At 41.2% G+C, this 15,231-nt stretch overlaps 1 long non-coding RNA gene and 1 pseudogene across 1 annotated transcript; one reads left to right on the forward strand and one right to left on the reverse strand.

Annotated features, from left to right (window-relative positions):
- Positions 1–5,218: 5,218 nt before the first annotated feature.
- LOC120102844 (uncharacterized) lies at positions 5,219–9,640 on the reverse strand. The gene is made up of 4 exons (XR_005504674.2): positions 9,435–9,640; positions 8,663–8,783; positions 7,556–7,647; positions 5,219–7,148 (listed from the first exon to the last, which is right to left on the reverse strand). It is a non-coding gene; the product is annotated as an uncharacterized LOC120102844 (long non-coding RNA).
- A 3,117-nt stretch (positions 9,641–12,757) lies between these two features.
- Positions 12,758–14,705, forward strand: Pcnp-ps1 (PEST proteolytic signal containing nuclear protein, pseudogene 1; annotated as a pseudogene).
- The last annotated feature ends 526 nt before the right edge of the window (positions 14,706–15,231 follow it).

The raw sequence follows: 15,231 nt of genomic DNA on the forward strand, positions 1-15,231 counted from the left end.
TACTATGTGGGTGCCATGGAGGATGTAGGATTTTTGGAACTGGAGTTATAGACAGTTGTAAACTGTTATGTGAGTGCTGGGAACTGAACTCAGGTCCTCTTCAAGAGCAGCAAATGCTCTTAATTGCTGACGCATCTCCCGAGCCCTTCGTACTCCTTTTCCTCCCTCCTACTTGGACCCTGCTTTGTCCACCCATTACTTCCATTGACCCGTTTGCTCTTCTCAACATGTTCTCTTACTTATGTTGAGGCAGGATGTCTCTTATAGCCCTGACTGTGCTGGATCGTGCTAAGTAGAACAAACTGGCATCAAACCTACAGAGATCCACCTGCCTCTGTCCTGGGATCCAAACCATGCACCACAATGCCCAGGTTAGTCCTCTTGCTTTCATGTGGGCAGTTTTTGACCCAATGGGTTTCACTAAGGTTGGTTACAAAATCATGCTAAGACATTGTCTCCATGAAGAGGGACACATTAGCAATGGCTACACCAATGAAAACAATGTCTCTCTCTCCCCCACCAACCATCAATTGCATACAAATTCTCAGGAAGAGCTGGAGCCTTGTGAACTCCTCTCCTCACTATCAAAGATGTTTATGGATTCATTCGTGTACAGATTATGTGGAAATAATCAGCTACGGAGAGGTCAATAGTGAAAATCTTGGAAGTCAGAGTTCTCGCCACTCTCTACATCCCTCTGGCTCCTATGTTCTTCATGTTCTCTCTTCTGTGATGTTCCCTGAGTCTTAGTGGGGTAATGTAGATGTCCCATGTGTGGCTGAGCATTCATTTTTATGTTAGTTTCTTCATTTTAAGAAGACATGAAACTGTAGTCACTGCTGTTCACTACAAAATGAAGCTTCTCTGACCAAAGCTGACAGTGCCACTAATCGGTAGGTTCAAACATAGTTAATTAGATGGCAACCCAATGGTGACACCATGTTCATTTAGCAAAACAACAGCAGTAGCTTCTCCGCTAGGGTCTATAACCTCCCTAGCCATGGGCTTTGATGGGGTTTATAGGGCCAGTTATGAATCTCTTTCTGTGAAACAGGCTTCAGATTCAATCAAAATGCTGTTGGCTATCCCCCAAGCAGACGTGTCACTATTCCACTGGATAGTACATTTTTCCTGGCAGGGAGGTAGTGCTTCATGGAGGGTTAAGAGCTAACATTCTCCAGCATCCTGACTAGAATCCTCTGGCACTAGGAGGGATAGCCAGCAGGGAAGGACCTTCCCATCCAGTTCCAACTTGAATTTTTCTAATAAAATTTAGAATCATAATTTTAGTGTCTCAAAGCATTTTATATACATGTTAGTATTTGTCAATTAGAAACTTTTTAAATGAGGAGAATTTTAACATGCTGTAGAGGAAGCAACTAGAAGCCAGAGAACATGAACAACTTAAGTACTTATGGTCAGTCAGTTTAGTTGGAAGGATTGAGGCTAGACCTTTGGTGTATAGCTTACAAGCAACACCATTCTTAAACATACAAGTGAGAAAAAAATGTATGTGGATGATCTGATTCTGTAACTGTTGAAAAAGAGAATGACTGGAATAGTTATGTATATCCCAGTCTGTATATATTATATAGAAGTATAATTATTAATTACACTTCAGGAATACTAACAGAAAACTAAGAAGAGATGCAAGTTTTTCTATTACTCAGAAGAATGAAATAATTGTCATAAGTTATCTGTATATTTAACATCAGATCAGCATTTGTTTGCTTGCTTGTTTATTGAGATAATCTTATCTATATCCTGGGCTGGCCTTGAATTCAGTTTAGAATAGCATCAAACTTGGAATTCTCCTCCCAGCTTCTCAAGTAACTGTGATTACAGGCAAGAGGCACCGTGTTCATCTAGGTTAATATCACTCTAACTGTGATAGAACCTATGACGTTAGTTCTTTAATATAGACAAACATTCAAAACTGGAGCTAATGGCATAAGAGAACATACATTTGGCATCAGTGCTAAGTTGTGGCTTGCAAGGCATTTTTATCTAATCATTATAAAGTAGCATTTAACACACAAAAAGCCTCAGACTTTGCTTTTCAAAAGTATACGTGTCCCTCCTCTTCATCGGGGCCTCCTCCGACATTCCTCAGGCCTTAATTAAATTAGAACCGGCAAGAACATTGGGCTTGGGGTTAGGATAAATAGCCCAGGTTCAAGCAGGAGATGCTGCTTTAATGACTTGGAATGTGTCCAGAAAGCACAGACTGGCTAGCAGGCAAATCTGACAGCTACTGGATCTTGCAGCAATAACATTCTAACCAATTAAAAGCTGAACTCGAAATAATGGTTTGTCACTGGGAGGTGTTTCAGAAACCAATTGGTCCAGATTAACCAGAAGATTAACTTTTCTAACTGAATTTAAAGGTCATAGGAAGCTGACTCTAATGAAAGAGAAAAGCATTCACCGAGGAGGGGGAAGCTTACACATAGAAATTAGGTTAATAGATCGTCTATGTTATTTATAAACAATTGCAAAAGTGCTGCCCTTCTTTCTGTCAGAAGTTCATAGGGATAAGTATGCTCATTACTAAAAATAAAAATAAATCGTTAAAAAAGAGAGCAACAGCTATTTCTAAGGGATTTCTCAATGGAAAATATAGAGATAGGCTTCCACTATTCACAAGTGTGCTTAACTTTAAAAAGTGTTCATGTCAAGTGAGAAACCTACTTTCAAGTTGTACCTAACAACCATGAAATAAAAGCCATTTGATGATTGAACCTCTGACTTTGGAGACATCTGACATCATTAACCAGATAGCATTTGGTTATATAAGTCGTGCCAGTAGCCCATGCTTTTCAGGATTACCAATACAGCCATGTGACAAAAAGGTCCTGGTAAGGGGGCTCAAATGATAAGGGATCTTGCCACCAGTCCTGACAACCTGAGTTCAATATTTGGCACTTGCATGGCAGAAGGACAAAATTAACTTCCACAAATTTTCTCTGGCTTCTACAAGGGTGTCCTGGTCTCTCTCTCTCTCTCTCTCTCTCTCTCTCTCTCTCTCTCTCTCTCTCTCTCTCTTTCTGTCTCTGTCTATCTCTGTGTGTCTGTCTCTATCTCTCTCTGTCTCTCTGTTTCTCTGTCTCTGTCTCTCCCTGTTTCTCTCTCTGTGTGTCTTTCTCTGTCTCTCTCTGTCTCTGTCCCTTTCTATTTCTTTCTCTGTCTGTCTCTCTCTCTGTGTCTCTCTCACACATATGCACAGGCATAGTCACACACACATGAATGAATGAGGGCATGAGTGCAGACACCTAATTCAATGTAAAGAGTGGCTCTCTTCAGTGTCCCAGCATTCATCATTCCTTTCAACTTTTTCACCTGTGCTGTCCATAGGTGCAGCCCACTCATTGGAATGACTGTTCTTTTAAGACTAAGATTCTTCCAGCAGAATCTTCCCCTGTGAGAAACATCTATCCTCCACAGGAAACTCTGCAAAGTGAAAAGAGGTGTCATGCGAGTAGAAATCTTGAAGTAGCTTTTCTGAATTACGGGAATGCAGTTAAATATTAAAATGATTAGCACCTGAGTTTTCGTCTCCCCTCAAGCACCTTGTGAGGTAAATGGTGGATTTCAGTGAGCAACTGTCAAGAAAAAAAGATGGAGAGTAGCTGATAATTGAAAAGACAAGGAGGAAGAGGAGAGGAAGGAATTGCTTATAGACAGAAGTGATTAGAGTGTTCAAACAACATGATCAGATTCCCATCTGTCTGGTAACTGTGAGACTTGAGTGAAGGGAAGCAGATTTTGGTGTTGATAAAAACCAACCAAACCAAAGAACTTGCTTTAAAAAGTGGGTGGTTCATGGAAGAATGATGCCTCAGAAGGTTGAAGGAAGCCATCCGTGCCCTCTTTGTAATACATGTTCCCAACAAGGACCAGCTGATCTTATCGAAGGCAAGCAGGGATTACCCTAGACCCTCTAGGAGTCATCCAGGGAACTGTGAACTTTCTGGACACTGGGGTGGCTTTGGTTGGACCAATACTCACACCAGCTAAGCTATTTTCCCAACACTGAGTACTCAGTAGCAGCAAGTCCTGAGTGGAGATAACTTTTCTAGGTCCACATTTCAGGCATTTCCGAGTGATTTGCATGTACCGTGACTTGTGGTTGCTCAAGTGCTTTTGGTAGCAGTGCTAAAAGTCTCTGGCTGACGCACCCCTCACATCTTCCAAGAGTTCCCAAGACTGGTACTCTGACTTCTCTCTCCATTACCTTGCAGTTAAGGATTATTGTTCTCAGAAAGGGACCCGCCAGTCTCAGACACAGGCCTAGGCAAGGGTCATTACAGAGCTTAGATCTTGCTCCAGCTTATATCTGTACTGTTCTCTTAGTCACTAACATATGCTCGTGGGTTTCACCTTGCCGATTTGGCCCAGAGAAGTTATTGTACTGACTCCTATTGTTTCTAAACATCTTAACAACTATACCAGCCATAGGCAAAGCCACTGGTTAGTATCTTGGACATATATTCACTGAGAATAGGCTCGTACATGCCAGTGCAAAGGGTGTAGAGGTTGGGTTGCAGATATGGCTTACTACACTGTGCAAGTAGTCACATTTGTTTGCTCACTGAGTTATTTAAACTGGCTAGATTCGGGGAACTGAATGAACTTCACTGTTCGCTTACACTTTTTCTTCTTCTAGATAGAACCAACTGTCTTGTTAGCGTTTTATGTCAAGAAACATGGAAATTTCAAACACCCAGCATATTAGCAAATTTTATTCGTGGCTAGTTCAGTCTTTCCCCTATCAATGCATTCAGTCTTTTCCCCTATCTTCCCTTCTAAGTCAAATCAAAAGAGTGACTGCGATCCAATTAACTGAAAATTGTCTACATGATGAACCCATGGCTTTTTTTTTTAAGGATCTTAGTTTTCTAACATGACTTCATCTCAAGTAGTCATCCCTCAAAACGGGCAGCAGACTGGGACTGAGCAGAGCAGGGTTTGTGCTTCTGAGGCTCGGCTGGGTGACTACTATTGACAGGTTTTGCCAGGAGTATCTCAGCAAATGAAGTCTGAACCTGTACGAGCCAGGCACGCTTCTATGTCGTGTGAACTTGGCAATGAGGGAACTCTTTCCAGGACCTTAGGACATTTCCGATCTAGTGTTCTGTTTATCAAAAGCATGGAGGAATCTATGAAGTGATGCTGCTGAGTTATTTCTATCCTGTCTTTTAATCCCAATGTTGTCCTTCCCCTTCTACATTGTGTTTTTTCTCACAATATGTAAACCTGGAAGTGAGAAAAAAATATTTCAGGAAGATATTTTAGGTTACACTTACTATTTATTTGTGTTTCAAACTGTTGCTTCTTCCTCAGACGTGTTTCAGAAAGGGGGCTACCACAGTTTGCTAGCTGGGCTAAAATGCACAGGGTTTACAAGGCTGTTTCCCTCAGAGAAGTCCTCCCTGTGCTGTGCCAAGCAAGCTCTCATCCTGTCAGCCTTAAAACTCTTCTCGGTGCATCTTTACCTGTGGCTTCCTGTCATTCACGAGCTGGCTCCTTTGCTGTGTCCTTTCTTGTCCCCAAAAGAAAACGGCAGGAGCTGTTATGGTTGCCTTAGTCCGTCTAGAAGTCATAACAAAATACCATAGTCTGGGTAGTTTAGAAGCAACGGAAATTTGTTTCTCATAATTCTGGAGTCTCTGCTCAAGGCACTGTCAGATTTCATACCTAGTTTGGGCCCACAGCCTGAGCAAAGACACCTTGCTTTTTTGCATACCCTCACATGGTGCTGAAGGCAAAAGGAGTTTTCAGGGTCTTCTATTGTAAGGGTAGAAATACCATTCATGAGGGGTCCATTCTCTTGATTCAGTCACCTCCAGAAGGCTCTATCGCCATCACCTCAGAGAGCAGACTGAACGTGAGTTTTGAAAACAGCAGTAGACTCTCATCAGGAACAAACCTACCTTGTGGACCATGCTTAAGTATTACGTCAACCCTTCTCGAGTCCCCAGGATGACAGCTTATCTCCCTGTCCCACTTCCAAAGTCTCCTGAGTACTTTCTGAAACCCATCTCAAATTAGTGTGTGTGTGTGTGACTTTCTCTGGTCCTTTCTCTGAAGTAAGAATTTCTAGAGGCAAAAGCTGCCTTTTAATCATTGTTTCTATTTCCAAGAGTGCCCAGCAGAGTTATGAGGAACAGTCCCTTACGGAGGACTTACTGAATTGAATATGATAAAATAAGTCAGTGTCAGCTCAACCTTTGATTTGCTGACGTGAAAAGATGGAGAGAAAGAAAAAGGATCGAGTCAGGCTGAAACACGTTCATGTTTACCAAACACTGACACACATAAGGATTGTACAATATAGTTTTGAGCTTTTATATATATAATTCTTTCAATTTATATACACATTCTATATTGGGATGCTGAGGGGATTTATGTGAGACTCTCTGTCTAAAGCATACGTGGAGTTTATAGACTTGCCCTTGCTTTGTGGGACCCTTAAAATGAAGGGGATAAAGTCCAAACTTTTTTGGAAGCCACTGGAGAGGAATAAAACACAGAAAGGTAATCATTCAAGAGCAGCAGCAACCGGGCTCCCTGAGTTGTGTCAAACCTCCTGACTAGTTAGAGCAAAGCTCAGGGCGGCTCCCCACCAGATGCTCTAACTTGGATTCTCCTTTTGCTGCCTTGGGAACCTTGCCCTCATTAAAAGGGATGGGAAAGTAGCCACATCATTACATTCACTTAAGGCAGAATTTAGCTGGTCAGTTTAGTTACTGTCAGGAAGGGCTGCCACTTTGGGGGTTTTGAGCCCTTATTGGCATCACGGTTTGGAGAGGAATTTTTATTTGTCTTACTTTGAAATTTACATGTCTTCCGAACAACTAAAATTCACAAGAACAAACTAATTAATGGATTCCATTTTTGACAGCTACAAGAAGACGGATGAGAAAGTAGCATGCTTCTGGCAGCGTGTTATCAATTGGGAGGCAACAGTGCATTGCCTCTATGTGGAACAGTGAGCTGGAACCAGCACTGACAGATGACACGGCCCTTTGACAGTGATGCCTGTATGAGCTGACAGCTCCACTTGCAGTCAGTCAAGTCTGCGCTTTGCAGCAGAATTTTAACGGGCTTGATTTGCAGAATATGCTTTGCCCGCTTCTCGGCTTGTACTAGAAGGGAATAAAAATTTCAAAGTATTCACATTAAAAGCAGATCCTAGCATCTGTTACCCAGCCTTCTCCTCCACCCCAAAGCTAATAGTAATAATAGCAAATAAAGCATAATCTTGGGGGGCGGGACTGGTAAGACACTGGGGAAAGGGCCAATTCTCCCTTTGAAGCCAGATTTTCTATAAAGCAAGGTTGACCGTAGATTAGTCAAAAATCCCTTACAAGATGGCAAATTTCCCAAGGTAATTATGAATGAATCAAAAAATAATATGTCTATGTGAGTGTGTACATGCAAATCATCACAGACATCTCTGAGTTATCTAATTGCTCCCTTGAAACTTATAAAATATGCAAAGATCCCTTCAAAATATTAAAGAAAATTATATTTTTAAAAGAATTGATCTTACTCATTCACTTCCAGGTTCAGGTCACATTCTTTATTTTTCTGTTTTGCAGTGTGTATCCCATTTGACTAAGACGTACTCGTGGAGTTGCTTTTCTGTGTGAGATTTGCAAAGTTACTGTTCTGTGTTTCAATTACTTCACAAACAAATGTTGCTAATCGCCCTGTCACCACCAACATCTCACACAGGGCTGCAGGAAGAAATCAGGGCACTCAGAGTTACAAAACAGTTGCTGGAAGGCCAAATTGGACTGGCAGGAGCAGTATGAGTCTTTGCATTTGAATGCCCCTAGGCTGGGCAGGCACTCCTAGTTTCCGTAGCCTCTGCTCCCTGTCTAACACTGTGTCTCACTGCTCGCACACATAACATGTCCAGGCCCTGAAGGCAATTGAGTTTGTGACTGTGGCATCTTCAACCCTCACTGCTCCTCGCAGCAGCACACAGTAATTCTAACTGTATTGCTGATTTCAAAGACTTGGCATGTGTAGAAGAAATAAATAGAATTTATGGTGGAGAAAGGCAGATACAAATGAAATAGACCCAGACCGAGAATGGGTCAAGGATAAAAACAATATAATATGAACTGTTGCAAGGATGATAAGCTACCATTGAGCCTCCACTAGCTTTTCCCTACCGTCCCAACCACCCTAGATTCAATAAACATGTGGTAAAACAGACTGACAGAGCTAAATAACCTACTTTTATCTACGCAATTATGAAACTGCCCCAACTATTATAGTTTAAATGCGTGTCCCTCTGTCCCTCTAAAGCTTGGGGCTGAAACCTAGTTTCTTTTGAAATCATATTAAAAGGCTGGCCATTAAGAGATGATCAGGCCATGAGGGTTCCATCTTCACGGATAGCACTGGAAAAGTTACCAAAAGGTAAGGTATGTTCCGCCTTATCTTCTAATCCTCTCACCTTCCAAGAGCCAAAAAGGCCCTTACCAAATGTTGACACTTTGGGATTAGACCCTCTCTCTAGTCTCCACAGCTGTGAGCATGTACATTTCTATCCATTACAGGTTATCCACTGGGGGGTTCTAGGGGATAGCAACACAAAATGAAGTACGACACTGCGTTCGTCTGTTTGTATAGTACAACAACATACCTGAGATTGCTGAAGATCAGTAGAAGCTGCCTGCTTATCTCACAGTTGTAGAGGATCCAGTGCATGATGCCTACAGATACCCAGGTCTAATGATGATCAAGACGGATGGCAGACGGCAGTTCTGGGAACACACATAGGAACCAACGGTTGGTTACTTGTTGAGTTAGAAAGTGGAGAAGGAGTGAGACCCCTCCTGAGGGTGCATCCTCAGTGACTTAAGCATCTCCCATGAGGGTCACCTCCCAAAGTCTCCACTACACCAGTAGCTGTGGACCAGCCTTAAATAACAATCACACCTTCAAGCCACACTTAAGTCATGGAATACACCAAATCTCATTTAGGTAAGTAAAAATGAAGAGAAGGTATATGGAGAGATACATTTTTTTGAAACGTCTTGAGGAAGAGTTTATACTGAACCAAAGGAGGAAGTGACTTTACAGACAAGGAATGGTTTATCCAGAGTTCAGAAATGAGGAAGAATTCAGTTATCATCACTACAGTGGAGTCCATGCATTTCATAATGAGGAAAAGATAAGGCTGAGTTCCTTGGATTAAGCGCATATACAAAGTATTACAGCATACCAATTTGTAGGACGCACATTCCACAGACTGCATACAAAGCCCAAGTGAAATGTAATGACCTTCCATTTGTTTTATGCTAATTGAGCATTTATTTCATAAAGTACTGCCATTATACCGTAACCCTTGATAAAAAGGAAACTTTCCTGTTTACGTTTTACTCACATAACCTTGAATATTAAAGTAAACTTACATGCTCCATTAACTAGAAAATAATCCTCTCTCATGCTTTGAATTCACACAGGGTGTGGTGCACAGTGACGAAGGATTCAGCTGGTATGCTTGAAGAATTCTAATTAAGAAACAAGGTGATTTTTAAGGGTGACAGTTAATGTATCAACGACATCTGTTAATGGATATTTTTATTCTATCCTTCAACTTCTTAAAACTATGTATTTTTGAGGTATAACATTGTGATTTAATGTTAAATATTTTTACGCAGTTTATACCAGTTAAATCTTACCAGACAACTTTATATGCTATAAATAAATTATCATAAGTTGATAACAGATATTTTATGAGTTTGTAGTCTGCATAGAATAATATGCATCCATATTTATTAATATATTATATGCCTTCATATGGTTCAAAAGAATTGGTGGCCATATTTTCTCCAATGAAGGAATTGGGAATGTAAACAATTAAGTAAAATTATTTTTTTTTCATGAAAGTAATGTTTCTGTTTGATTTCTCTCTTTTAAAATTTCTAGACAATCATTCTTTTTCACATGATCTTTTGATTTGAATGCATATTATACAAACTAAGTATTATTTTCCAGGGAAGTGTTTTCTTTTTTTAGTTAATTATTTTATTTATTTACATCCCAAATGTTGTCCTGCCTCCTGGTCCATGACTAGACTTTCACATCACTTTATTGAGACATCACCCCAAGTAAGTCAGTACTCAAGACAGAATTATAGGGACCAGAAGTAACACTTGCTGTATTGAATGAGTTTCATATTCAAAAGGCTAATCTTAAAATGAAAAATGTGATTACTCACTCTGTTTTTCCTTTCCTTTCCCAGTATAATTCTTGACCTCATTGCTTCAGTGCCTGTCTTCCTGCATCTTTATAACAGCCGAAAAATAAAGTCATTAGCTTGGTGCTTCCTTCGTCTTCCACAGGCACTGTCACTGTCTGTTTGCTCAGGCTGCAGACACCCTCCCTTCCTCTTATCTTTTCATCATTGCTTTGAAAAATATGCCTCTGTGTGCGTGCATTTGTGTTTGTGTGTGTGTGCGTGTGTGTGTGCATGTGAATGTGTGTGTGTGTGTGTGTGTGTGTGTGTGTAGGATGCCCTCAAGTGTATACTGTGAAGATACAGTAAACAATAAAGCCGTGGTCAGTGGCTTTTGGAATATCTGTGGAGATTATTACATTAGCAATCACACTGCAACACCTGAAGTGTCATAAGGGAAACTTCCCAAAGGATCCCCATTCAATGTCCTAGAAGACTTCTTAGAAGAAAGGACACACCAAAGAAGATAAAGAGATGAAAAGGAATTGACTACTGGAGCAGTAGTAGAAGCCCGGACAGATAATATCATATATGCTAAGACCCATAGGCCAGCAAGTGTGAGGCAAATTCAGAACATAACAGAATATTCTAGAATATAGGACACTTGTGAGGGGATGTCAAGGACAGGACTGGTATGAGAGAGACAGGTGAGGGCTAGATCAGGTGGGATCTTAGCCATGCTAAGAGGAGATCTTTCTTATTTTTTTAATTAGCCATTTTCTTTATTTACATTTCAAATGTTATCCCCTTTCCTGGTTTCCCCTCCAGAAGCCTCCTATCCCATTCCCCCTCCCCCTGCTTCTATGAGGGTGCTCCCCCTACCCACCCACCTACTCTCTCCCACCCCCTAACCCCCAGCATTTCCCTACACTGACTGGGGCATTGAGCCTTCATAGGACCAAAGGCCTGTCCTCCCATTGATGCCTGACAAGGTCATCCTCTGCTGTATATGTGGCTGGAGCCATGGGTTGGTCACTCCATGTATACTCTTTGGTTGGTGGTTGAGTCCCTGGGAGCTCTGGGGGATGGGTCTGGTTGGTTGATATTGTTGTTCTTCCTATGGAGTTGCAACCCCTTCAGCTACTTCAGTTCTTTCTCTAACTCCTCCACTGGGAACTCCATTCTCAGTTCAATGGTTGGCTGTGAGTAGCCACTCTCTATTTGTCAGGCTCTGGCAGAGCCTCTCAGGAGACAGCTGTATCAGGCTCCTGTCAGCATGCACTTCTTAGCATCTGCAATAGTGTTTGGGTTTGGTGACTGCATGCAGGATGGATCCCCAAGTGCGGCAGTCTCTGGATGGTTTTTCCTTCAGTCTCTGCTCCACACTTTGTCTCCTCCATATTTCTTTCTGTGAGTATTTTGTTCCCCCTTCTAAGAAGGACTGAAGCATCCACACTTTGGTCTTCCCTTCTTCTTGAGCTTCATGTGGTCTGTAAATTGTATTTGGGTATTTAGAGCTTTTGAATCAGTGAGTGTATAATGTGTGTTCTTTTGTGATTGGGTTACCTCTCAGGATGATATTTTCTAGTTCCATCTAGGGGGAGATCTTATTCTTGGAGCACAGATGGAGCTGCTCCAGGGACTTCTTTTGAAGCACAAGTATGGACTATGTTGTCTGTCTTTCCTTTAATATCAGGGGAGAGGAACACAGATGCATACTTCCTTTCATTAATAAATGCCATATAGTTTTTCTCATCTCATTCTGTTCTCTTTTTCCCTCTCCTTCTCCCTCTCTTCCTGGACTTGATTAACATCGAACTGTTGTCAAAGGCATTGAATGAAACATGGGAAATATCATTACGATCTAACACATTTATTCCCTGCTCAACTGGAATTACATCCTTGAATGGTGGAAACCTAAGGAAGATGCTATGTAAGTGAATAATAGATATTTCCTCAGTGAGCTGTAGTAAAGAGGTAAAGCTAGTCATGATGATACACACCTTTAATACTAACATTGTGGGGCTGGGATCATGAAGTACAAGGAAAGCCTGGGCAACACATTGTGTTTATATATGGGCTACATAAGACACTATCTCAAAACAAATTAAAATGAAAGAATAAAATAAACCAACCAAAAAGGGGTAGAAGTTTTGATTCTCAGAACAATTTTTTTCCTAAAAAAGACACTTCACAGAATGCAGCTCTGGATTGAAATGAATTATTGACTCTTGTTTCAGCCGTGTTGACATGCTGATAAATAAATATTTAGGCAAGTTATAAACGGATGTATGAAGGCCACAGCAGTATCTCAACTTCCTGTCTCCTTTCCCTGCCTCACTCAGAAATGTTTTGTGAACATGTTTCAAACTGCTGTATTATGCTGTCACACCAAAGGCAGATTTCCAAGAGAATGATGTGGCGGCAGCCTCTGCCACCTCAGACACAGGGCTTTCTGGGTATTTATACCCCATAGCATGTGACTCTGCAGCATGCCTGGAAGTGCTAGAGAAGGAAGGATAGGGTTCTCTCTTCAAGGAGAGCACAGGAATAAACATGAGGCTGCAGGAAGTGTACACGTGAGTTGGCAAAAAGAAAACATGTGTGGTTTTCCCTGGGATCCACTGAAGAGCTGTGTTAATTAAAATTTCACTGGCTGAACTTAAATCCCACAGATGATATGCATCCCAAGCTAATATCGTAGGAAGTTGGCTATAATTAGTCGGTATGTAGTCATTGACTGCCTTGTACTAGACAGCCCACAGAGATATAGAAAAACCACAACTGAAGGTTTTGAACACCACACCCCTTATCAACCCTGCAGCAGGAAGCTGATGAGCCCTGACTAGGGCCACCAATTTGGAAATGCTTAGGAACTCTGACCTTAGGTTCTCTCATGCCATTCTGGGTAGCGCTTGCATTGGCCAGCTCTTGTCACAAATCCCTTTCCCACATTTATAGCTTTTTGTTGTAACCCACTGACTTTAACCAAAGCTATCTGTGTGACTTAGTTTTGGATGTATTCTGGAGTAGATTCACCAATTGGCATATAACTCCACACCATGACTGTCTTTCTCCCAGAATCCATCACTAGTTAATAGTTCAGCAAGGTAGAACCCTAGATGCCCTTTCTCCAGCCATGACTGACTATAGACTAGGATAGTGTCACTCACGCTCAGCGCTCCTACTAACAGGTATTGTGAGGTCCTGATTGTGGTGACTACTTGAGGCCCAGAAGATGGCATTCTAAAGCGCTTTGCCTTATCTTTCAGCTCTTACATTCTTTCTGCTTCCAGTTTTACTATGTCCCCTGAGCAAAGGTTGAGTTTTATGCAACTCATACTGGAAACATGCTTGGAACTAAAAAACTGCCACCCATGGCAAGACTGGGTTATGAAATTTTAGACAATTTACCTATTGAACATTAGTGAACACTTACACAGTGTCCTTGAGTGCTGCCAGTAACCATGATTGGAAGTTATTTTTCTTACCATAGCTTAATAGCTTGGATCATTAACCCATACACACACACACACACACACACACACACACACACACACACACACACACACACACATACACACACACACACACAATTTTATTTAGTGGTTACCATTAACTCTAAAGAGCCAGTCAGTCCAGAGATACTGAGGCAGTTTAAATACCCTAATTATGTCTTAACAGGATTTTAAACCAGGCCAGAATTATAATTTATGAACCTGAGCTTCAAATCTATGTGCCTTCTGGTTCCCTCTACGAATTTAATGGCAGGAAGATCATGCCATTTGAGACAGACTAGGGAACACAGTAAAACCCTGTCTTAAAATAAATACATAAACATATATACAAAGACGAGCCTTATAAAAATACTTTTGAATGCTGTCTAGTAAAATTCAAATAACTGAAAAATTATGACTTTTATAGACAAAATATTTTAAGAGAACGACTTGCCCAAAGGTTTTTATTTACACAATGGGTGGCAGAGGGAGGCTGTGGTGGGGTAGACCAGAAAGCAGGAGAGAAGGAGCCTGAGAAACTTCAGCAAGCCAGAGTCACAGGAGGACCTGAAGAAGAAGGGAAAAAAATCCTATGGAAACTCTTTTTTCTAGTAATGGAGGAGAAAGTTCCAGTGTCAGGGCTGAAAAGAGATCAGTCAAAGAAGCAGCTGCAGACCTCCCAACAAAGCCTACAGAGATCTCCAAGAATGGATTTGCCGTTGGTAGTCAGCCGTCTGCATCCGACTTAGATGAAGTAATCATAAGGAAATGGTTCCAACTCTTGCTTCAAAAACACTTTAAGTAGCAATAGCATTCCAGGAAGATGAAGACAGTGAACCAGAAGAAATGTCTCCAGAAGCAAAGACGAGAAATATTGGGAGGGACACACCAACATCAGCTGCACCAAACCCCTTTAGTAAAGGAAAGGATAGCTTTCTGATATCCAGAAGCAGTAGGAGCAGAATATAAAACTTCATCTTGGAAATGGACACAGTCAAGGTAATTAAATGAAGTGTTTTGAGATTGGGTTGTGGGTGGGTGCAGTTAGAAGAAACATTCTTCTTTTGTTAAGAAAGTCTTCTTTTTGTTAAGACTAGGTTTGAAGACATTTCTTCTTCTTCTTCTTCTTCTTCTTCTTCTTCTTCTTCTTCTTCTTCTTCTTCTTCTTCTTCTTCTTCTTCTTCTTCTTCTCCTTCTCCTTCTCCTTCTCCTTCTCCTTCTCCTTCTCCTTCTCCTTCTCCTTCTCCTTCTCCTCCTCCTCCTCCTCCTCCTCCTCCTCCTCCTCCTCCTCCTCCTTCTTCTTCTTCTTCCTTGACTTTACCTCCCCCTCCTCCTCTTTCTCTTCTTCCTCCTCCTTCCTCTTCCTTCTCTTTCTCCTCTTCTTCCCTTCCTTCCTTTTTCTTCCTTTTCTTTTTAAAAATTGAGTGGTACACTAATAATCAAGAGTTTGAAATTAGATGTAATTTGTGTTTCATATACAGATTTCAAGACATTTGGCTAATTTTTAGTTTTATATGATTACTTTCAGATAAA

This window comes from Rattus norvegicus, chromosome 5, assembly GCF_036323735.1.
Source record: "Rattus norvegicus strain BN/NHsdMcwi chromosome 5, GRCr8, whole genome shotgun sequence".
Lineage (NCBI taxonomy): Eukaryota > Metazoa > Chordata > Mammalia > Rodentia > Muridae > Rattus > Rattus norvegicus.